The following is a 23,561-nucleotide window of genomic DNA, read 5'->3' as shown; positions in this document are numbered from 1 at the left end:
CTTTGGATTCTTTGAATCAGCAGGGAGTGACTGGGAGCTTCGGCAGAGAAAGCCAGCTCTCCTTAAAAGGGAGGCCCCAGAGGCTCTGGGAGGACAGACTGGGCACTGGCCCCACGGCGGACCTTTCCCCTGGTACAAAAGGCTGATGTGGAGTCCACAGGCACCAGCCAGGTCCCCAGGCTGCTGCAAGAGCAGGGGCAGAGCTATGGCAGGCAGCTCTCCTGATCCTGGTCATCTGCTGGGTCGCCCCAGCTCTAGAACTTTCTTTGAACGAGCTGGGTGTTGGAAGCTGGCCAGCCCCGCGTACAACTGTGTGTGTCAGCCGGATGGTCCTGGCCTGTTCCAGCCTGCTGCCTGAGGTTTCGATTCAGCTAGGCTGGATCAGAAGTCCAGAGTGGCCCACCTGCCCAGCACGGAGACACCCTGGGCTGATTTTCTCTCTTCCTCCCCTGGCTGCTCTGCCAGGGAAGCCGCCATCTGTCGGGTGTGGCCCTGGGTGGCTGGTAGCTGCTGGGAGAGAGCAAGCTGGGCATTTGTGCCTGTTCCCAGGAAAGAACTGAACTAGCAGGCAGGCGTCTTGGCCGGCGTCAGCAAGAGAAGGCCAGCGTTCAGGAGTTGGGAGCTCTTCTGGGCCCCGGGAGCTAAAAGACACCTGTCCCAGCCCGGTGCCTTAGCAGTATCAACAAGGCCAGCTCCTGGTGGCCACTAAAGGAAGGAGGTGCCCTACTTGTCAGCACAAGCCAAACTACACAAATAACCAAAAAACAGGACCAACTTCCTTGTTACTTCTTTAAAGTTCTTATTTTGAAGTAAACCCGGATCCCTCACCCAGCTCCTGAAGCTCCTCAGTGGAAAGAAACATTGTGTAACTGTAACAGCCTGGAAATTGACACTGTTCCTACCCTCAAATACTATTTCCCTGGTGTTACAAGTATGCACTTGGGTGTATCTTTAGTTCTGCACAATATTGTCGCACGTGTAAAGTTCCTGTATGCATCACCCCAAGAGTCCCCAATTAGCCTTTTGTAACTGCACCCCCTTCAGGTGAATAGGACAGTCCTAGACTGGCACATGGCTCATTATACCTGAAACTGACCCACTCATTCAAAGTTCGGGAATTGGCTTGTCTTTCCCCCTTCCCAGTGCTGAACCTGGCATCCCCTAATCTGTTTTCCAGCTCTTAATTTTTGTCATAAAAGAATGCTACACAAATGGAATCACATAGCACGTAGCCTTTGAAGATCAGCTTTGTCTAGCTTCGTTCCCTTGGAGACTCATTCAGGTTGCACGTGTCCCTGGTTTGTGTCTGTGCTGATGAGGAGTGTCCCACCCTGCAGGTTTGTGACTCAGTCTCACACCGGAGCTCTGGGCAGCTGGAAATCCATCATGGAGACTGAGTGTTCCAGGGCCCTTGCTTGCTTGGGGTACATGGGGTGATGCCCAGGGCAGCTTTGCATCAGGATGGGCTGTCTGGTTTAGGGATCAGCAAAGAGCACCTTTAGCTTGTTTTGTTCCTCTGAGTGCTTTTACACGTTGGCTGAAATATGTGAAGAAACCCAATTTTGGTTGAATTTATAATCAAGTCCACTTCGTTCATTAGCGGTCATGCTCCACGAATATTTGTGGGGCACGTGTGCTAAGCCATCAGAGGCTGTGTCACCATGGCTCTTCAGGCAGAAGCCCTCTCCCCTGCGTGGCTGTGGCTGCTGGAGTAAGAGTGGATCTCCAGAATCTCCTTCACAGCTATGCATCAGCCGCCTGTGTTCCTCAAGAAGGCTCCCTTGCACTGTGCTTTGAAAGTACATGTGTATTTACATGTTCATCGAGTGAGTGAGGACAGCATCTCTGAATTATGGCCCTCATGAACATCTGAGCTAAAGGGTGTCTGTCCTTGAAATGCAACTGAGTAATGGCTGTGTGTGCAGGCTGGGTCAGGCTCACTCCCTCCCAGGGTGAGTTCCTGTGTGCTCGAATCAGTGGACGGTGTTCACAGTGTTCCCAGGTTCCCTCTGCTGGAGGGGCTCTGCAGGTTTTGGTTTTTGTTGTTTGCTGGTTGCTGTTTGGCTAAAGGGAGACTGCTAAGCCAGCCCTGCTTCTGGGCATTGTGCCCCTTTGGGGGATGTTAGGTGACAGAACAGGAAAGCCCATTTGGTGCCTGAGATGGGCTTATTACTTGGCGAGGTGGGTAATGGGACAGTTGGGCATTTGACCTCTCTCCCTGCCCCAGATCCCTCTGGGTGAGAGACGGCAGCATCTGTATCTGGGACCCTCACGTCGGGGAGGTCGGCCTGCTCTGGTTGCCATCTATCTGCAGTTGGTCCACTGAAGTGTTGCTGACAGACAGGGTGTTGGTGGGGAACGGAAAGGACTGATTCAAGGGGGATTGCCCTTCCATGCCTGGCTGGTGACCTGGACCCCATTCCCGGGTCTCATAGCACTCCCCTGGCACTATGACTCGTTTTGTTATTTCCAGAGGAAATAACATTCAGTTAGGTCCTTGGGGGTGTCACTGGAGTCCATATTTACAGAATTTCTTTGTATGCTGGTCTCTGGTATACCTGGTTTGGGAATGGACTTTTAAAAAGGACAATCTCTGAGGCTGCTGCGTTTGAGGACAGCGATGGTCTTCATTTTCAATTCAAGCCTTAATTTACTTTGAAATAAAATGGGGTGAATTTCCTTCAGCCTTTCTTTCCTGGGCTCTGGGTTCTTCAGTCCATGTAGCCATGTTAGGAAAGCTTTTGTTAAGCGAGAGGGCTAATGTTTTGGGGCTTCTGGTGTACTGGTTTTAGGCTGAGCACTTCACGGCATTATGGCATCCCATTCCCACTAGGGAACCGGAGGCAAGGATAACCACACGACTGCATCCTGGACTCGGGCCAATAATGTTGACCGTGCACAGCCCAAGTTCATTTTTTTAAATGTCCCAGGAATTGAACTCAGGGGTACTTTACTACTGGGCTATATCCCCAGGAGTCCTTTTTATTTTGTATTTTGAAAGAGGGTCTCACCAAATTGCTAAGGCTGGCCTTGAACTTGCAATCCTCCTGCCTCGGTCACTGGAGGATTTTTTTTTTTTTTTTTTTTAATATTTATTTAGTTTTCGGCGGACACAACATCTTTGTTTGTATGTGGTGCTGAGGATCGAACCTGGGCCGCACGCATGCCAGGCGCGCGCACTACCGCTTGAGCCACATCCCCAGCCCGAGGGACCCCAGTGTTCTTGACTGCTGCTTGGTCTCTGAGTAAAAATTGGATTCTGTCTTTGTTGTCAAGGAGGTGAACACCTGAAATGGTGGCTAGGACAGGCAACCTGGCCTTTACTGCCATGTGAAGGGCTATGGTAAGGTGACCAGAGCCCAGTACCTGGCTGCATTCATTTTACCCATCTGTGTGTTCCTGGTCAGTATTTCCCATGTGGCCTGTTGATCCTGTTGTTGAGGGATTTTGGAGTTGATTCCCGAGCTTTCCTGCTTTTCTTAGTGCTTCTTCCTGCTCATTCTGCTGCAGTTCAATCCATGGGGGGAGCTTGGCTACAGCCCGCTGAGAGGTCCGCCTTTCAGAAGCCCCTGAGACCTGCTGGGCCCCATAGCCACCCACTGGCTGGAGGGGTTCCCACAGTGCCTGTCAGCCACCATTCTCTCTCAGGTTGCTTGGCCATTGGGATTCTGCCTTCTGCCTTGAAAGTCTCAAGCAGCATCCATGTGTAGTTTGTAGGGTGAACTTGGACCTTGAACCTGGCAGGAGGATGGAAGAACACAGCTTTGGAAACCTACCTGGTGGGGAGTGCAGCTGTGCCACCTGTGTCCTGGTGGGGCTCACCCCGGCTGGGAGCCTGCAGGGGCAACCTGGGCAGTGTCTCGCCTTCAGCGTTGTCCTGCTTCCTGACCTAGTAGCCCACAGCCTTTTCCAGGAGAGTATTGGGGGGGGGGGGCGACTAAATTAAATTATTTTTATGTTATATATTTTAAAAATTCTCTTCAATCTTAGCATGGAGAAACAACACTTTGGGTATATTTTCTGCCTCTTATGCATATATGTATATATTAGAAAGTGAAATTCACTGAAGAATATTTCTAAATATAAAATTTGAATATGTTTTGATTTCGTTTTCCATTTGACCTATAGTTATTTTTTCCCATGTCTGTAAATTTTTTAATTGCATGATTTCAAGATCAAAATGTATGATGTAGAACATGGTATCCTGAGTAGCACTAGTTTATCAGGGGAGGATTATCTACTCCCTTGTTGTTTTGGGGGGGTCAGTGGAGCAGGGGCTAAACTTTTCAGAGATGTTGCCCGCTATGAGATGTCCAGTGCCCTTCCCACTAGCATGAGGGGTCTGCCTTGTAGACTGTCTGCAGAGCCTGCAGATCAGGAAGTGTCCCGCTGTTGACTGGTCCCCTCTTGGGTCAAGCTTGTCGGCACAGAGGTTCCATTTCGCCTTGTGCTGGTTAGTGTTGAAGACCCCTCCCTCTGCCTACCGTCTGTTGCTCCTTGCCCCCACCCCCACCCCCCTTAGACTGGGGTCATGGGGGCCTGGTGGGAGGAACTTGGAAACACCTCCTGTTGGGACACCCCAGTTCGTTAGGAGTCACGGACTTCTTGTAGACTCCTGGGCTCATCTCTGCCCTCCGTTTCTTCTGAGATAGTTCCCAGCCGTGTCACAGGTGTGGGCGCCTCATCTGGTTGGATTACTGTTTGGAGATGTAAAAGGCCAGAGACGATGCCCCTTTGGGTCTCTGTGGGATAGGGGTGGACCCCCAGCCTGGTAAGTTTGATTGAGGCTTCCTTGTGCTGGGCCAGTTGGTGGAGACCTGTCCCTCTGGTAGGCAGGCACTCCTCGCCACTCTGGTCTGCTGAGGTGGCTGTGCCACTGTGAATAGGCCCGTGGCACCCCCACCTGGGGCCTGGCCAGGCCTCTGGGAGCCGCCGTCAGCGCACGCAGCCGCAGCAGCTGCTCTTGCTTTCCCGCCAGCTGGGCAGTTGGGGTGTGGGAACACAGCTTGAGTTCACGGAGTGACGTCATTGTGTGGGCTGCTGCTCGTGGATCTATCCTTTTTTTCCCTCTTTCAAAACTTGGCCAGCGCCAGCCCTGATCGGCAGCACCCATTTATCAATTTGCGCTCCGTGTTCCTCTCTGGTGCTGCCAAGCCCTCCCATCTGCTGTTCCCACGCCCTCATTTGTTTCTCCCTCCTGGAGCCTCGGCCTAGGGCGCTCCAGCGGGTTGAGGCCCAGCTACGGCCACCGGGCAGCTTCTCCCCTCACCTGGCCTTGGCCTGCCTGGCAGCCTTGGGCTCTGTGGCCTCCACAAGTCAACAGCCGAAAGACCTAGCAGAGCAGGGTTAATTGGCTGCATCTGAGACAACACCCAGGCGCTATCCTATTTTATTTTCCTTAAGAACATGGCAGAGTCCCAAGTCGCGCCTTCCAGCGTTCCATGGCTGTCCTCGTGCTCAAGACCAGAGCTCTCAAATTCTGGCTGTTGGGCCTTTCCAGCCTTCACCTAAAACCAGCTGAGTACATTTAATCTCTCTAGGTTTCCATAAGCACTTCTCAAAGAGCTTGTGTAGGTAAAGTTTCTGCCTGGAGGACATTTTCCTTCTGGAATTCTAATCGGTGGGACGTGGGACATGATAAGTGTCGACTTGACCAAGGTGGATGGTTGTAGACAGAATTGGCTTTCAGGACCCCTGCCCCCAAGGAAGGATAATTGTTTCAAAGTTAATCAACATGGCTTATTTACCATGAGGCGATAGTGGAATCGAGTTATAGGAGTGGCTGTGGTCTGCCATGTGGCAGACAGTTTGCCCTGCACTGGACAGGGTCAGTTTCTTGGTTCTCCCCATGCGCCAACCAAACCGGAATGCCACCCTGCCTCTCATGCAGTGTTCTTCCCCGAGCCCCTTCCAAGGCTCTTGTGGTAACTTTGTGCTGCTTAAAGGATGACTTTGTGAACTCCTGTCTGCTTTAAGTAGTAAAAGATGTCTGGGCCCTTGGATCTGTGAGGGTCTCGGGGAAGCCATGAGCAGGTCAAATGGGCCACCTCTTCTGTCCACATTGCCTCTTAAAGACCTTCCTCCTTCCTCCTGATAAGTGCCCAAGCTGAGCTGTGCTGTGCTCACTGGCCAGTGTGACTCGGCCTCGGGAACCGTAGATGGGTATTGGAAAGCCTCAGCAACTCAGTCTGGACAAAGAATCCAAGTAGGTTTCAGGAAAGCCCCGCATGCTGAGAAGAGCCAGCCTACCCAAGCCTTTGTTGGGAGAAGTAGCCCCAGAAATCCCCCATGCCCAGTAGGTGCAGGTAGGTGGGCACTCTGAACAGTGCTCACGCCGGGTGGGCCCAGCCGCCTGCATGCCCTCTCCACTGTCTATGGCTGGGTGGTGAGCGGCTGCCCTTCAGTGCCGTGCAGAGCCCAGAAGCCATTCTGAAGGATGGCCTAAGTTCATGGACAGGACCTGCCCTTGTGGAATGAGCAGGCAGAGCCTCTCAGTCCCTTTTCAAGATCTGCTTAGGCTCCTCACGAGCTCTTGCAGGTTTCCCAAGGTGCTAATTTCACTGAGTTTCAGAAAAGAATATTTATTCCATCTCCACCGAGAATGCAGTTTTTCTTATACCTGACTTCGTAAAAGAACAAGTTAGAAACCCAGCAGCTCTGCTGGCTCCAACTCCTTCCCTGGTGCTCCTTCCTCTCCCAGGATGCCTGTGCCCGCCAGCGCCCCTGCCCTCCCTGCGGGGAGGAGCACATCAGGCCAAGGGATGTTTAGTAGATCCCCCAGGTGGGTGGCATAAGCCAAAGGCAGAACCTCTCTGCCAGAAGCAGCCCAGTTAACCTGGACGTGGTGGCTACGCCGACTGGCATTCAGATGCCCTGCTCCTGGGGCTCCTACAGCCGCTGCATTGGGAACAGTGGTGATCTTAATCAGCTAAGTCATTTCTGCATCTGGTTGTATCCTCCTGGAAGTTCTTAGAGAAATCCTGCCAAGAAAATTTCCCCTGGCAAGTCCTCGGGGTACACCTCCACGCTGCACTGTCAGCAAGTATCTGCCGAAACAAGTATTTTTGAATTTTTAGCTTTTCTGTAGCTGCAGCCTTTTTATGTACTTCTTTCGACCTTCAAGTAACAATGGGCACTTGCTTTAAAGATTCTGACAGTCTTCCAAGTCTTTTCATGTTCCTAACCCACTAAATAAGCCGTCACTGTTCACTTGGCAGTCCACAGGCTTCCCCGAATCCCCCAGTTTGAAGTTCTGTGGCATGCCACCTCTCTGGAAGCCTTCTCCGGGTACAGCTGTGCTTCCTGTGTAATTATCTCCACTGTGGAGATCTCACGTAACAGCCTGTGCCCAACACCAAGATTAGGTAGATGTTACCATGTTATTTTGTTTGTCCTCAGACCTTTGTTTAAAATCAAGAAGTAATTTACAAAATCACTAAATCTTCCCCCAGTTTCTTTTCCTCCTTTCCAAAAGGGACAGCTTCCTTACATTTTTGACAACTGATTTCATATGTTTGTGCATCAGTGAACATTTTTGTCTCTTGTGCAAAACTCTGGAAAAAGAAAAAGGAGTCCCTCGCCAATTAGGACAAGTAGTAAGTACTTAGCAGGGAATATAAATTCTGTTACACAAGTAACTAAATCTTTGATTTCCTCTTGTGTTCCAGAGATGAATAAAATGTGATCAAGGTGTTTTAACATTTAGAGACTCGGAGATGGGCAGGGTATACAGCAGCCTGGAAGGGAAGCGGTAACAGAAGATACCTTTGAGAAGCACTTGGGAGTGTGGATAGAAGTTCTCCAGAGAAGCTCCCCCACCTGGTTCCTTGGGCATGGGGGTGCACACCTGTAATCCTGGTCACTCTGGAGGCTGAGGTGGGAGGATAGCAAGTTCAAAACCAGCCCAGGCAACTTAGCAAGACCAAAAAAATAAAAAGGGAATGTAGCTTAGTGACAGAGCTTGCCTAGCATGCTGTAATTTCCAGTATCAGTTGTTTTTGTTTTTAACAGGAGATGGTTCCTTGGCTCTTGGTGATTGTGTCATTATAGGTTTGGGGACTACTGAAAGTCTGTGCTAGTCCCTCCCTTCTTCTCATGTTAAAAGGCTGGGATGTCTGCTTTGTCTCTACTTTCTTTAAATTGTAGATTTGGGGGTTATAATGCCATTATAATACAGTGCTTAGGACCATGAGGTCTTTCTTAATCTTGGGTGATAACTTTGGGGATAGAGGTCACCCTTTGCCCAAGTACAACTAACCCTCCATGTCTACAAAGTCAGCGTTTGTGGATTTAACCCATCTCAGATTGAAAATGGTTGTTGGGAGGGAACCTCCCAATATAAAACGCAGCACAACAATAAAAAATTGTACAGCTTTTAAGAAGTACAGTGTAACCGCTATTCATGTGGCATGAATTGACAGAGATGGAGTAAAGTATGTGGGAGGACTTGGGGTTTATGCAGACGGACCCCATTTTACACCAGGGCTTCGAGCCTCCGTGGGGTGGTTCCTCAGAGACCTTCCTGCCCTGGGCTCTCTTGTGGAGTGGAGCTGGCGGTCTCACTCCAAAGCCCCGCTCCTAAAGTGAAGTAGTGAGGTGAACACGGGATCCTGGTTTTCTTTTGAAGTGGGTGGAGGACCTGGGAGGTCCTGTGGTCCTTCTTTGTGACTTCCTGAAAAAAAACACAAGATTGGGTCCTAGGGCTCAGCCTCTGTTTTACATGAGAACCATTAGGAATCCATAGCTTCCTGAGTTGTGAATGATTGGAAAGTTGGAGTGTAGCTAGAGCTGGTCATGGTGATACATGGCATTTTGTGTGTCTTGGTTGTAAGGAAGTTGGGGTGGGGCATGGCTAGGACTGGCTGTGACAGTCCTGTCCTTTCTCCTGAGGCTGGAGAAGGGTCACCTTGCTGTGTGGACTCTCGTGTTGAATAGCAACACCCATGTTGAAAAGTTCTTTCTGCATTACAAAGCCATTGAACAGCCCCCTGGCCACGCCGCTTCCCGGACCTTTGCCTTTTCTGTCAACCCCAGGAGGGACTTGGGTGCACTCTCCTCCTGCAGCTCTGTGTGTGTAGGAAGTGGTTCAGATGGCATGAATGGTACCATCTATTTCCTCTCTACTCCTGTACAGTGAAATAAATGTGAGTGCTGTTTAATGCGTCACCTCACTTCATACTGCATTTGCTAAGAAAGTGCGATTTTATTGAACATTAGGATTGAATTCTTAACTGAGTAATCAATTCCAGTAGTAAGTTAAAATGACCTTCTATTAATGGACAACTGCAACCGTTCATCAGACTTACAGTAGATTAACGGTTGTCAGCATTTATGCTAATAGCACTGAGAAACCATGGGCTTATGAATTGTGCTCCATAATTCTGCATTTCTCAAAACAGCTGGTAATACTTTTTGCTTGAAGGTATTGATTGTTTGGTCCCTTTGCTTGCCACTTGGAGATGTAAAGAAAGCTAAATGACATTTTCCTGGCGATGACACAACCTGGCCTTCTGGACTTGCCCTCCTGGCTTCATGTCACAGTAGATGGAAAGAGTCCATTTTTTCTGGGGCTCTACTGGTTGATTTGATCTGGTGTGCGACTGCAGCAAGACAAATAGTATTTTTAATGAAACCATTTAATAACCTCGGTAGCTAGCGTAGAGTCGAAAGCATTGGAAGATGCAATTAAAGGCTGGCTAAGATGTAAACAACACCCCTGCTTCAGCGTCACTGATTTGATTCATTTTGCTTTCAGGGTTCCACCACCTTAAATGGTTTTGAGCCAATGAAGCTGTATCCCCTTAAGAAGACGGACAGCCTGTCGCGTGAACTGTAGAATTTGCAGACAGATTTATATTGGTGAGTTATTGTAAAACATCTCCAGGTAAAAGTTCAGTTTTCTAAAACCCCCTTTGGAACGTGTTTTCAATTAGTTGATGACTATGGATCGCGGCAGCCTCTGGATGTATCACCGGGATGTCTAATAGCAGGATCATATTGATTGTCTTTCAATTAATTGCATCTGGTATTTTCATTTATCAAAAGCAAAATACATGTAATTAACTCTGAAGCAGTACAGTTCAGCGTAAAGTGATTGCTGCTGCTGCTGCTATAGAGATAAGTCAACGGAAATTATACTACAAGGGAACTCAAGTCAGGGTGGAAATAGTGGTAGGACTTCTTGATGTATTAATTAAAAAGAGTAAAAATGAATTAGGGAGATGGTTTCATGCCACCCCAGCCCCTTGTAAAACAGTTAAATGGACGTTTTTATAAAGAAAGCAGCTTGCTGGTGAGGGTAACTCGCGGATCAGCTTAGATGTTCAGACTTGCTAACCTCTGGGCTGTCTTAACACGGAATGTTTTTTCTGGGGGAGTTGGTTGGGAATTTGGGTATAGGCAAGAGAGAGCATTCAATTCTGCCCACACTCTTTTGGAGTGTGGTAGAGAGAATATTGATAACAGATCAGACTGCACCTGCTGCAAGGTTTGGGGTTGGGAGTTTAGTTTTAACATGCCTTCAACCATTCACACGGTGTGGTATTACTCAAGATCTCCAAGTGGCAACATCTTTGGGATTGATTTTTTTTCTTCTCCTGCCTTTTTAAAAAGCCCTCTTCTATCCTTGAATGAACAGTGTCATTCAAAAGCAAGAAAAGTCTAAGCCAGTTTTCTCGGTGTCCAACAGGAGAACGCTGGAGCTGGCCAGGAGGAGGGTCTGGCTCTCCACTGCTGTCTCAGGTCTGGCCTCCTGAGTTGGTGGAGGCGTTAGCAACTTGAAGTCCCGTGTGGCGGGATGAGCCGCTGGGGGGCTGAGCTGTCAGGCTCAGCACAGCAGACAGTGGGTTGGGACTGGGAAGGTCTTGCCAGCTGTCTTCCCCATTTTCCAAGTGGTAGAGACGGGCAGAGGGCAAGGCCACTGCCCCCAGCCTACGCCTACAGATGGGCCAGCAGGACGATGACCTTGAGCAGGTAGCCTGGCCTCCTCTGGTCATGTGATAGAACCTTTTTTTGTCAGTTGAGTAGGTGGGCCAAGATGGTCCCCAGGATTTAATTTGACCTGGAGACTTGGAGACCTTCCCCAGGAATACTTAGACGAGGTTTGCAGGGCAAAAGCCATCACAGCAGAGGTGGCCCTCACGTCCAGGGACTTTCCAGAGGGAGCCCTTGGGCGTCTTAGAACAGCGAAGGGTCATTGGGGCCTCTCCAGGGGAACACGAGGACATTGTGGTAGCTTAGCCGTCGCCATCCAGTTTGCCGTTCAAGGCCAACGTGTGCCTTTTCCTCTGGCTCCCGTTATCCCAAAGACCCTCGTAGCACCTTCCCGGCATTCCCAGGCAGAGGCACAGTCCTCTGGGTTGGCGTGCCTGAATTCCTGTGCCAAGTGCTGGGGCTGGAGGTGTCACGGGCAGGTCTGCTGAGGCGACCATGCCGTGGGCCAGCACCGGCAGTGCCTGACTCCTGCCTGCACTCATCCGGGTGTGCCCCCCTGGAGAGCCAGCCCTGCCGAGGAAGGTGCTGGGTGTTCATGGGTACTCGGGCTGGGGCTGTGAACTCATTTCGCCTAAAGATAAGGATGTAGCAAAGGACAAAATGTACTTTTAAAATACATGTGTGAATGATGGCATCCTCATTTGACTCAAGTTGGAGCCACTTCACGACCCTGCTTAGCACTGGTCCCCATCTCGGAGGAAAAGAATTATTCTACCAATGCATCCAGTATCGGAATGAGGTCCCAACACTCGTTAGCAGATGCTTCTTGAGCCCCGAGTGTGCCTCGACACAGCCTGTACGGTGTTTACAAGCACACCTGGGTTTCTGGCATACTTCTGAATAAGAGCTTTTTGTTGTTGCTATCTTCCCCTGTCCCCCCCCCCCCCCCCGCCACTTCGTGTTGCGGATGGAGAGCTGCTTTTTGTTCTAAGACTGCATCTTCCTAAGTTGCCCAGGCGGACTTGAACTTGCTGATCCTCCTGCCTCAGCCTCCCAAGTTGCTGGGATTCCAGGGATGCCTGACCTGAGAAAGAGTTTTGGATGGCCTTTTGGACAAGCAGTCATGGAGCTGGCCCTCACTGGAGCTTGGCCACTGTGCTGAGATGGTGCCTTGTGATCTCCATAGTCTGCACACAGGTTGCCTTGCTGCCCCCGCTCCAGGGCTGACCTTCTCCCCCGACTACACTTGCAGACCCCTCAGAATGATGTTCTCATGTCTCCAGGAAGCCTGAGTGTGCTCTACAGCATGGCATCATGCCCAGTAGGATGTGCCCCACTCTGCGGGCAGCCACCCCCTCGACCTACCTGTAGTCGAAGTACAGCAACACCTTGGCTGCTAAATTGTCTCCTAAAGGACCGCATGGCAATTTCAACTCCTTTGTTGAGATCCCTGATGGAGACCCAGAAGGAGGCCGATGAAAAAAAATCCACAACTCCATCAAAGTCATGAATTCAGAATGGCAAACGTGCGAGGCACTAGAACCATTTTTATGTCACTTTTGTCATTCTTGGTAGTTTTGAGCATGTCCTAATTTAATAGCATTAGATTTCTGTTATACCAGGCTTCATATTTTAGTTTGTGGCCTTTTATGAAAACTTTCATCAAACAGGTCAGCTTTCTGGTCCCAAGGAATGCTTATCTTGTGATTTATAATGAAAGGCAACGTGCTGAATTCAGACCTGTTGCATTCTGTCCTCTCTGCAGTCGGTTATGCAGTGAAGACCCAGTGTGCACTGTAGCTTGCTGGCTTCTCGGGAACGGGAGTTAACTTTCTCATCACTTGGCCTGTGTTGTGGTCTCTCTTATACTGTTGTCATTAAGCTGTGCTCTGTGCAGCCATCTAGTTATCTTGTAATTTTAACTCAAGTGTCAGAGAAAAAGAAGCCCCTCTGGCTGAATGTCTGTGAGTGAGTGAAGGCAAGTCACAGCCCTTTGCCTTTATGTCCAGTGATGGTGGTCTGATGCTAGCTGTGGTTTCGCAAACACACAACGTGTCGGTGCGTCTGGCGGCCTGTGCACACTGAGGGCTCTGAGAGATTGCAATAATGATGTGGAAGCTTGACCTGCCTAACAAGGACCCTGGAGGTGGCAATCTGAGGGTCACTCGGTGTGTGGTGGTGGGAGACCTTGCCCTGCCCGGTCAGGGGACCCAGGCTGTGCTGACCGTCTGAAGCGGGAGCTCTGGAGTGCCAGCCAAGGTCCTCTCCCTAGTCAGGATCTCTGACCCATTTCTGGCAGAACAGACATGATAAAATGGAAGGCAAAGTACAACACTCTCTTATTCCCGACACAGTACCTAAACCTCAGGACCTGGTGGCGTGGACTGTGGAGTGGTGTGGTGTCTGGCCATGGGCACTGTGGTCCCAGTGTTGCAGCCTCCCAGGGCCTTCTGGGTGCTCCATGTCAGCCAGTATGTCCACCTGGGGGCGAGTGATCCTGCTCCAATGTTGAGGCCGGAGGCACAACTGCCTATGTTGGAAATCACAGGTCAGAGGATGGTCCTGGGGCCTTTCACCTCTGGGGGACTGTCAAGATGAGAAGCAGTCAGCAGGCTGAGGCAGAGCCCGCAGCCATGCTGCAGAGCCCTGGCCACCCTGGCCTGCCCTCTCTGAGGAGTAAAGGGTCCCTTTGAAATCGTGGGTCTTATTTGGATGGATTTTACTCCTGGGCCTGCAGGATGTGGGTTGTGCCTCAGAATCTGAGCACTCCGTTGCCATTCTCAGCCCCCAGGCATAGACTCTTGAGTCCTAGCCTGGCTTCCTGAGTAGCACTAGAGCCACCGTCAGTCCAACCCCCCTTTATTCTCCAGGTCTGGTGGATCAGCCCTGGCTGCTCCCGGTGGGCTTGGTCTTCTGCTCTGTTTATAGAGGACACCCACCCACCCCGGCTGCTGGTTCCAACCAAAGTCAGGAGGAGCAGAGTGAAACAGAAGGTCTCGATTTTCATTGTTACCCTTGCAGCAGAAGCCTACCTGTGCTTCCTGAGGTTGCCTGCTAGGGTGAGTGTCCCACTGCAGGGCCCTCCTTGCGACGGGTGGCTCTGAGCAGTGCTTCAGGAAGGGTGGCAAGCCCGCTGGCCTCTGGCTCCTTGGGGACTTCTGTGCACATCACTGTCAAGCACCCGATTTGGATGCCATGTTGGAAAGTGTGGGTGTGTGGCCCACCCTCCCCAGGTCTTTCGCACCTGGGCTAAGATCCCCATTTCCTGTGTGAGGAGCTAGGTGCACAGATCCTCCTGTCAGTACCTAGGACCTTCCTGTACACCTGGGATTCAGGTATTGCTGGTGTACCCCCAAACCCAGGTTTCTCCTGCTCCCCTGCCTGGAGGGAGCCTACAGAAACACTGAGGTGGTGTGATTTGCTATGTCAACAATATCAAGGACCCTCGGTGACCAACTTCCCTGGTCTAGATGTGCCTGGAAGTTTCTTTCTCGAGTGTCTGGCATTGGTCATGCAAAGTGGGGATGACTGTAGACTGCTTCTGCCCCTGACGCTGTGGCTGTGGGTAGGGCTCCAGTGCACAGCAGGCCCTCTGAGCTCCTGCCCCAGCACTGGTCTTCCCACTGCACCCAGGAACCACGACCCCGTCCTGTGGGACAACCAGAGGCCAACGTCAGTAACCAAGCACGGGCCTTGAGCTTCTGAGGCTTGGAGTGAGCCTGCTGGAGCAGGGGAGAGTGGGAATAGATGGGTGCAGCTGGGTGGGGGTCCTACTGTGTTGAAAGAGAGTTTTGTGTTTAGGGTGAAGTTGAAGTTTGAGGAGGTTTAGGGTGCACATGTTGGTGTGTAAATGAGGAGACAGGGAAATGAGCTTTCTTGTTTAAAATGTTGGATCTGGAGTCAAGTTCCTGGGTGTGATGATTAATGCCACAGGAAAGGGATTTGTCTTTCCGCAGGCATTTTTGTGAAGTGGTTGTGTGTTACCATTCCTGGTTTTATGACTGCCCATAGAGTGCAGGAGACCAGTAGCATCTTCTGTTTTAAGCATGGCCTTGTTTTTAGGCAGTCGTAGTTGGGTTTTCGTGGGTGGGGGTGGGGGGGCGTCCATCACCTCACTGAAATACCAGGGATTTGCCCAGGTTCAAGTGTAAAGGGCGTAACTTTGAGCTTGCAACAACTCCTGAGTTGCATAAGCTCAAGGTAATCCAGACAGTGCTAGAAAGAGGATTTGGCCTCAACCAGCCCACATGATAGGAAAGTACCCAGGTACTTTCAGAATTCGTCACAGTGACATTTCTACTCCTAATTTCAGTATTGCTTGAAGAGCAAAAACCTGAATGTATTTTCTCAACTAACATTCTAGGAAAGGGCCCTCGTAGAAAGTGGGTCCCCAGCCTGGTGTTTTTATCTGGTGCAGAAAGATGGGTGCTGCTGCCTGTGTTTCCTCCTTCTCTGGCATCCACCTGACACTGACAGAACAGGTTTGCTTTATTTATTGATTGATTTCATTTATTTTTGGCAAACTTGGCAACTCCCACCTGGCCCCAAGCTGTTACAAATAAAGTCTTGGTTAACTGAACGCTTTTGCAATTCATTCTTTCCATGTAGCAATTAAGATAATTCCCCTAGACTTGCACCAGTTAAGGATAAATAGCAGGTTTTAAAAGAAAATGCTGCCTAATTCACTGGTTTCTGTGTGTGTGGGAACATGGGTGATCCACGAGAACCTCTTCCTCAAGCGGACTCCCATGTAAGGAGTAAAGTGGGACGTTCTTCTGTATTTATCCTGAGAAACGGCCCAAACAGTGACATTTATACATATTTCATAATGTGGTTTCTTTAGGCACGCGGCGCAAACAAATCAATTTCTCAGCGGTACACTATTTAAAAGAAACAGAAACAACCTGTGGGGTAAGTTGCAGAGGCTGTTAAAATTAATTATATATGGCAAAAAGATAGAACATTAGGGAAAAAATGTTAATGTGCGAGGATAAAAAACATAACCCGTGAACAAGTAGCAGTTCAGCGCATCCGACCACAGTGCTGAATTTCCATTTCTCTATCCATGTACTCGGTAACCGGCTCCCACACAGGACCCTCCCCTTCGTCCATTCTTGGGCTGGTGAATCGGGTGTCCCTGTGGACTTCCAGCTGGATTGCTTGGAGAGGGCCTGGACTTCTCAGAACTGCGTTTTGCTGTCTTTCGACATAGTTTTGTAGAAAACGAGACTGTGGTGAGGCATCTGGTCCTGTCACTGGAAACGACACCTGTTCTACCTGTGGTTGCCTTCCCTCTTCCATTCAACCATAGGGCCTTTAACTCAATGGAAACCATCCTGCATGGGGCAGACCCTGTAGCTCCTTGAGAATTGAGCTGGAGCTGGTAGCCCGCTGATGGCTTCCTCTGGGGCCTGGGGAGGCAGGTCTATAGGACTGGGCCTTAGACAGGGTCCCAGAGCCGGGGACGGGTGCCTCTCTCCCAGGGAGAGGCTTGGGCCAAGGGCTTGCTCATGGTGTCCTGCCCCGTGCTGACTGAAAGCGGTTCGGTTCCACAACATGGGCCTCCCAGAATACAGGATTAGATGGGCAGAGAAGAGACGGGGTCTCTGTCCTAGGAGACCTCGACTCCAGTGCTCCTGGACACTTGGCTTCCTCTCTGTCTCTGGCTGCATCAGGAACCCTGGGATTGGCCTCTCCGTGCATCCTGCGATCTCTGCCTGGGCGCCCCCACCTACCTCACTTGCTCAGGCCCTTGCTTATGTGCCCTGAGTGCAGGAAAGTGGCCTCATGTCCCATGAGAGCCCATAGCTGGATTTTGTTCTGTTTGACTGGGTTCTCCTGAGCTTCGGGTGAGATTAATGGATTAGGGGGTAGAGTTCTGATAACATAGAACCTTCTAAAGTGATTTTTGCAAGCCCTCCAAGGCAGACCTGTGTCCGTTGCACTTATTATCTCCACAATTTTCTGTTGGGGGACCTTAACAGTGCAGGTGCCCCCAAGTATTTTTTGAATGAGTAAATCTGGGTTGCGGTGCTGCCGGTGGGGGTGTGGAGTGGGCTGGGTGCAGGCAGGAGCCCATCCCAGCATCTGTCGGGAGGGCTGCCTTGCTCTGTGGTAGCCTGGAGTGTTTTCCACAGACAGAAGGCAAACCAGCACGCTGTACTACCTGTCCAGGGGAGTGTACATGTTCCGAAATAACAAAGCCATGTTCTGGAGCTTTCCTCCACACGGGAAGGCAAAGGTATGTGCCTGGCTCTCCTACATGCAGGTTGAGTGGGGAATCTGAGCCCTGTGTGGCGAGGGGACCTGGCTGCATTCTCTCATCATCTGGGGTTGCCACGCCTGTGCCAGCCATGTAGGTGAGGGGGCGGTCAGTTGCACTGGTACATCAAGCTGTGACCATAAGGACGGCACAAAGGCCCAACTGGTTCCCCTAGTCCCAAAGCCCCAGATCCATTGGCACCAATGCTTAGGTGGCCTGTGATTCAAATTCCTTCCGTGGGTCCAGCTCAGCAGCTGCTTGCCTCACCTTGCCTCCAGAGGCCTGGCAGCTGGTGCTGCTGTGCGTGTAACTGATAGTCCTAGCCCCTCACTCGGATGAGTATACAGTGCTCCAGCTTCTCATAATTCAATTGCCACTCGCTGCCGCTCCCTAATTACAGCAGAAGATGACCTCTAAACCACGAAGCTGGGCTGCAGCTTCCTCCAGGAAGGAGCATCCATATTGATTTGTGCTCTGATCTGCCACAGGCGTAAGGGCAGCATTGCAAGGCCTGTTCAAGGCCGGAAAGGAAAGACTTCTGTGCTCGTGTTTGAACGGAGCAGATTGATGCTGCAGTAGACGTGGCCAGGAAGCGGCTTGGCTCCTCTTCATGGAATTGCTCATGACAGTCGCTCCCATCCGTAGCCCCATGGCTTTGGCTCCTTCTGTGTTCGCACGGGAACAGTGGCGATCATAATGCCCAGGGCTTGACGGTGGACAGAGCAGAATCTGATGGCATGACCACGAGATGCTCTTGCCACTGGACCCTGGCTGCTTCTGATGCCACTGACCTGGGAAAACAACCTTTCTGTGCCTCGTGCCTTAGCTGGCCCACAGGATGGGGTTAATGACGGTGTATAACCTGAGTTGTGCCCGTTCAACATCCTGGAGAGGGCTTAGCAAGGCCCTGGCTTGCCGGGTGAGGACCTCACGGAGGAATGGCTGCAGCATCAGTGCTGACAGCGCAGGCTCTGCATGGGCCCATCCCAAGCTGGCAGGAAGGAAGGGTGCCTTTCATCAGGGCAGCACCGTGGTCTGTGTTAGCATGAGCAGTTAGTAGATGTGACAGAGGAGAGCTCTCATCTGCCTTCCCCAGCTTCACCTACCTTGGGTGGTTCTGAAGTTTCCATTTTCTTTCTGGGACTGGGATGTACCCACTTCCTACCAGCCTGGTGCTGATGGTTTTTCCCCAATGTCCTGTGTTGGATCCCAGTTCTCGCCTACTTTGGGAAGGAAATACTGTGGAAGCCCAGCAAAGGTGAAGTGCTGGTGCCAAGCGGCTGTGCCCGAGTGGCCTGTTCTGTACCCAGGTGTGTGCATTTGACTGGACCCTACCTGTCTAATAATGGGCCTCCTCCCCACTCTCCTGGTGATGCACCAAGATCTTCGCAGTTGCCCAAACATTGTCAGCAGAGGACCTGTGAGGACAGGCAAGGCTTAGAGCCACCAAGGACCATAGCCTCACCCAGTCCTGCTACCCACTAAAGTGCCCAATTCCAGGAACCATCAGCACTTGAGTCTGGGGACTCTGTCCACCTGGTGCTGTGAGGGACACCTTCAGACCGCAGCAGGCCTGGGACCCACATCACTCCCATCTCTGTCCATCCAGGGAGAGGAGAGGACATGGGGCTTTATCCCTAGAGCCACGGCAGAAGCTGGTGAACGCGACCACTTCACGTGAAAGGCTGTTAGATTCAGGTCACTGGGTTTGGACTGCTGCATTTTATGGCAAAGTCTAAAAATGCAGATTTATAACAACCAATGTTAATGAATTCAGACTGTTTGAATCTCACACTGAATAATGGCTGGAATTATCAGAGCCCACAGCTTTTGAGATCCAGGACCCTGTAGTCTTTTCTCGATGAAATTGATAGAATGATGTAATATCACATTACTTTTATTAACAGTCCTAGCCGTAAAAGAAACATAACCCATTAAGAAAGGAGAATTTAGTAAAAATAGTAATAACAAGACAATTTTGGAGTGTATAATATATTCAGTAAATTTCAAAATGCGGCATCTCGTTTAAAATGCAATGTTGTGCCCATAGATATTGAATGCAATACCTTTGTACCCTAGGGCTTCCTCTTTTCTACATTAAAAAGATTCTATTTAAATGCAGATTTTGATTTGCAGTCTAGGAAGAGAATTCTGCAAGAATGGGGAGAAGGACAATTCTGCATCTATTAACTGAATTTTGGTTTTGCCTGTTATTCTCGCTCTTATTCCTCTTGCCCTTATCTCCTTTACCCCTCTCCCCAGGGCCATTGCTAGACACCCAAGTAAGAACAATGCCTAAAGTTTCAGAATAATGTCCTGCCTGCCTTAGAGCCACCCCCCAACCCACCCAAATCGAACAAACACAAAAGGCCTCCAGAATTTTCACATGGTGGAAACTCGAGAATTCTTAATTTAAATTGAGTTAATTGCCACGGTAGGGGATGGGCGAGTATCCTAGAGCCCTGTTTAAGTATGTTGTGGTATTTAAGCTGATTTAATTTTAAAATGTATTGCCTTTTTTTATTTTTTTTTCTGCGAGTACTCGTTTACTTACCCAGACTACCCTCTGCTTTTACTGTCTTAACTTACCTAGAAAGCAGGCGGAATAGCCCTTATTGCTGGGTACAGATGTTTGGAAAAATGTTAGGACTTCCCTTTGCAGAGCAGAAGTGACTTGTTTGATGTTGAACTTCGGTTACTAAAGAAATGTATATATAGCTTTTGACATTCTACTCTTAGAATTAATTAGGTGTCTAATCATGATAAATACCATTTTCTTTTGCTGTTGTCTGCAGTTCATACAGAACCTCCTGCTATATACACTTGTCAGTTTCAAACTGAGCGTCATGTTTGGGCTTTTATGATCTGTCAAGGGAGAATGGAAGTAAATTCTTTATAATATGCTAATTGATCTATTTGGGAATTTTTAGAAATAGACAACATCTGTGCATGCCAGTAACACAGTTAATAGCTTCCATTCTTCAGCACAGGAAGGCTCGTAGCATTTTTGTGTGATCTTGGTGAGAGATCTGCTGTTACACACATGGCGGGGGGTTGCCCTGTGGAATTTGGGGTCCTTAGGAATGGGCCTGAGACAGTGTGGCATCTGTATTTCAGATACATCTGGTTCGAGAGTGCTAGGACTGTTGGTTCTGGGAAGAGCCCAGCTTGACCAATCCTGGTTGGGTTCCCACCCCACCCTGGCCCAGCTGAGTGACAGATTGAAACAGTGACTGTGGACCTGGGCAGTCCTAGGGATCTTTCTGCCACCTCCCCTGGTAGCAGAGTACCTTTGTGCTCTCCTTCAAGCCAAGGCTTTTTGGCCAGTCAAGCTTGGCCTTCATACACATCCGTAAGAGGTCTCTTTATGAGGGCTCCTTTCCGTGTTGAGGGTGAGGGACCTTCCCTTTTAAAAAGGAGTGTCTTCCAGAGGATGTCTGGGCTGCTGCAGCCCAGCAAGCCTGGGGAAAGCTGAGGGTCGGGGTTCAGGGCTCATGTCCCTGGCCATCCCTGACCAGGAAAGCAAAGTTGAAGAAGCCCAAAGCAGTCTAGCCGCTGACATTGGAAAGGAAGCCTTGTGAACTGAGTGTTCAGTGTGTTGAGCACTAAACAAGGCCTCCCGTCTCGTGTATGGGGGGACAGCCCTGCAAGGCTAGGTTTTTATAATCTTTTTGGCCAAAAGTTAGTAATCAGAGGGCCTGATGAGACATGGGCCGCCAGTGCCTCTGACTTATGTATTTCTGCCTAAGTTCCTCCGGTGCACGTCAAGCACCAAGTGCAAACTCCTGCACACGTCCGCACACATGCACCTGCTCAGAATCCAGACACAGTCCTGCACATGCTCAAATATGTGTGTACACCTGCACATATAAACAGGTATTACACAAAACAGCTACACCTTCTTACACACCTGGGACACAGGAGTTGGTGAGGACCCTGCTCATGGTGTGCATACCCCAGGGGACTTGCTGAACAGAGCGAAGGGCTCCTCTTTCCCACACTGCCCGAGCGGCTGGCCTCTGCTTCCATGGTAGAGAACTACGGACTTGCACAAATAGTCATTCGTCTTAACCACTCACTGGAATGTTTATGGAAATGGTGTTGGGCAGTAATTAGACTGGGCCATGTCTTTCTTTTCTCCCAGGTTGATGAGTAGGAGCAGTTTAATTTGAGGCCAGTAAATTTTATAATTGGATTTAAAAGAGTAAAACGTGCAGACCTGGTTTACACATACATTACCTTCACCGCTCTGGCAATGGGAGATGCTCTCATCAGGTCCAGATCAGATTATTTTATTATGCCAACATGAATATTGGGAGCGCACACGTAATCTGAAGTCAGCAGGTTCATACTCTACTATCTCATTAAATTTTCAGGCAAAAGCTGCAAAAATTAATTGGAGGCGTGTAATAGTTTAGAATGTCAGCCGGCTTATGGTAATATAAATTATATGAAGAGAAGACAGTTTTATATACTGAGAGAGGGGAAAACTGGTTTACTTTAATGAGAAGAGATAGAATTGTAGAGCTATTTTTTCATTACCGATGCACTCTAAAGTGTTTGGACTTAGTTGATGAATAGAGTTAATTCGCTACTCCACTTCCAATAATTCATGTTGCACAGTTTAATGACTTCTAGATAAAAACAGGATTGAAATGTTAATTTCTCTGAAGAAATTGGGGCACTCTTGTATATCAGACTCCCCCCGTTAAACCGCTAGTTAATTTCACTAAACAAACCTGGAGATGGTTTGTGCTAGCCAGACTTGGTTTTTCCAAGCTCAGGGACTGAGTTTGCTTTCTTCTTCTTCTTTTTTTTTAAATACTTAAACATGTTCATGATCCTCTGTCTTAGGAGAGGGGATTCATCAGGAGAGTGGGGTGTAGGGAACTCGCCCTGTGGGCCCCACCTACGATCTCGAGGCTACTAGCTTTTGTCTTTTACTGGGCTGTGGTGGGCCATGGGTTTGGGCTTGTAGATCTGTTGTCCCCATTGCTGAGCTGGGGCTAGGAAGCATCGATTGGTCAGTGTTCAATTCCAGAGGCTTCCGTCTCAATTCGTGCTAGGATTTTATCTCCGGGACTGTGTTTTATTTAGCAATTTTGGGTTTTTGCCACTTTATTATGACACGCAGGGCTTTCCCCCACAGGGCAGCTGTGACACTGAGTTCAGAGTCTTCTCTTGTCCTACTTTCAGAGAAAGGAAGAGAAGGAAGCATTAACTCTGGTGGCAGAGTGTTAAGCTGGTGGGGTGCTGGGGGTATTCCCCGAGTTTAGTTGTGGTGGTAAATGTGATCACATTGCTCAAACCATGTATGTGTTTTCTGTTGTTTGTGGTAGGGTGCTTACCCAGCACGTGTGAGGCCCTGGGTTTGATCCCCGGTGCTGAAACAGACTAGTAAGAGCGGGGAAAGAAATTGAACCCAGCCCCCTGTTCCTGGGGCTTCCTAGAAGGACTGTGTCCTAGAAGACCTGGCCAGACTTCCTGGCGGATGCAAGGACTCTCCAGCCCCTGGTCAATGGCCGCTGGGCCCAGATGAGGCATTGTTACTCCTGATTGGGGTCATGGACAGCCTGATCCTGGAGCCTCTGCTGTGGTAGATGGGGGAGGAATCTATTTCCTATGGAATCTGTCCTGTCTGTAGAGCTCAGCACCTGCTCCTCCTCGTTAGCAGGCCCTGTGTCTGTGTGCACCTGAACACACCTGTTCCTCAAAGCCGGGACATGATAGAACACTGCGGGAATGGCAGAAAGTGCTCTGTTAGAGCCGTGTCCCTGGGGCATTTGGTGGTGGTAGTATACCCCCAGTCCCAGTGGAGATGTGTGGGATTACACAAACCCACCTCATCTGCGTGGGAAGAAGAGCCCCTGGCCAACCGGTCCCTTGCTGTTACTTCTGCACCCCTGTACCCCTGGCTGAACCACCTGACTGCTGTAGCTGCTCTGGAGATGGGGCTGGTAGATAGGAACCATCAGCAGTGAGAGTCGGCTCGTTGGTCTTGGGTTTCTGGGGCCTTCAGTGCTTCAATGTCTCTGTTCACCTTTGTCAGCTAGGGATGACGACAACTTCTTCTTTTTCTGTGAGATCTCTGTGTAGTCGTGTGTCAAGTTTTTCCTCCCTGCGTGGTGACATGGATGGGAGGCATGAACTTGGAGTGAGCTGAGGGCTGGTTCGGGCCTGTGACACCACCTTCCTGTTCCAGGTGACTGGAGCGTGTTCTTGTTTTTCTTCTTTACTCTTCCGTGCTTGAGAATGCCTTTGTCACCATCTCCCATTGTCCCTTTCATCAGCCACCTTCGCATCAGTGATACCCAGCCATTCCTTAGCATTCTTGTTTCCTTTGAAACTTCAGAGGCTGCGATCATGA

At 49.9% G+C, this 23,561-nt stretch overlaps 1 protein-coding gene across 2 annotated transcripts in view; it reads left to right on the top strand.

Annotated features, from left to right (window-relative positions):
- The first annotated feature begins 9,754 nt into the window (after positions 1-9,754).
- Ctbp2 (C-terminal binding protein 2) overlaps positions 9,755-23,561 on the top strand; it is a 91,174-nt gene continuing 77,367 nt past the window's right edge. For both annotated transcript variants that reach the window (XM_015498379.2, XM_015498378.2), the window contains exon 1: positions 9,755-9,858. The gene's annotated coding sequence lies outside the window, so the exon portion shown is untranslated. The remainder of the gene's footprint in view (positions 9,859-23,561) is intronic.

This window comes from Marmota marmota, unplaced genomic scaffold, assembly GCF_001458135.2.
Source record: "Marmota marmota marmota unplaced genomic scaffold, marMar, whole genome shotgun sequence".
NCBI lineage: Eukaryota > Metazoa > Chordata > Mammalia > Rodentia > Sciuridae > Marmota > Marmota marmota.
Note: the sequence above shows the minus strand (reverse complement) of the source record. Positions and strands in the feature narration are given on the sequence as shown.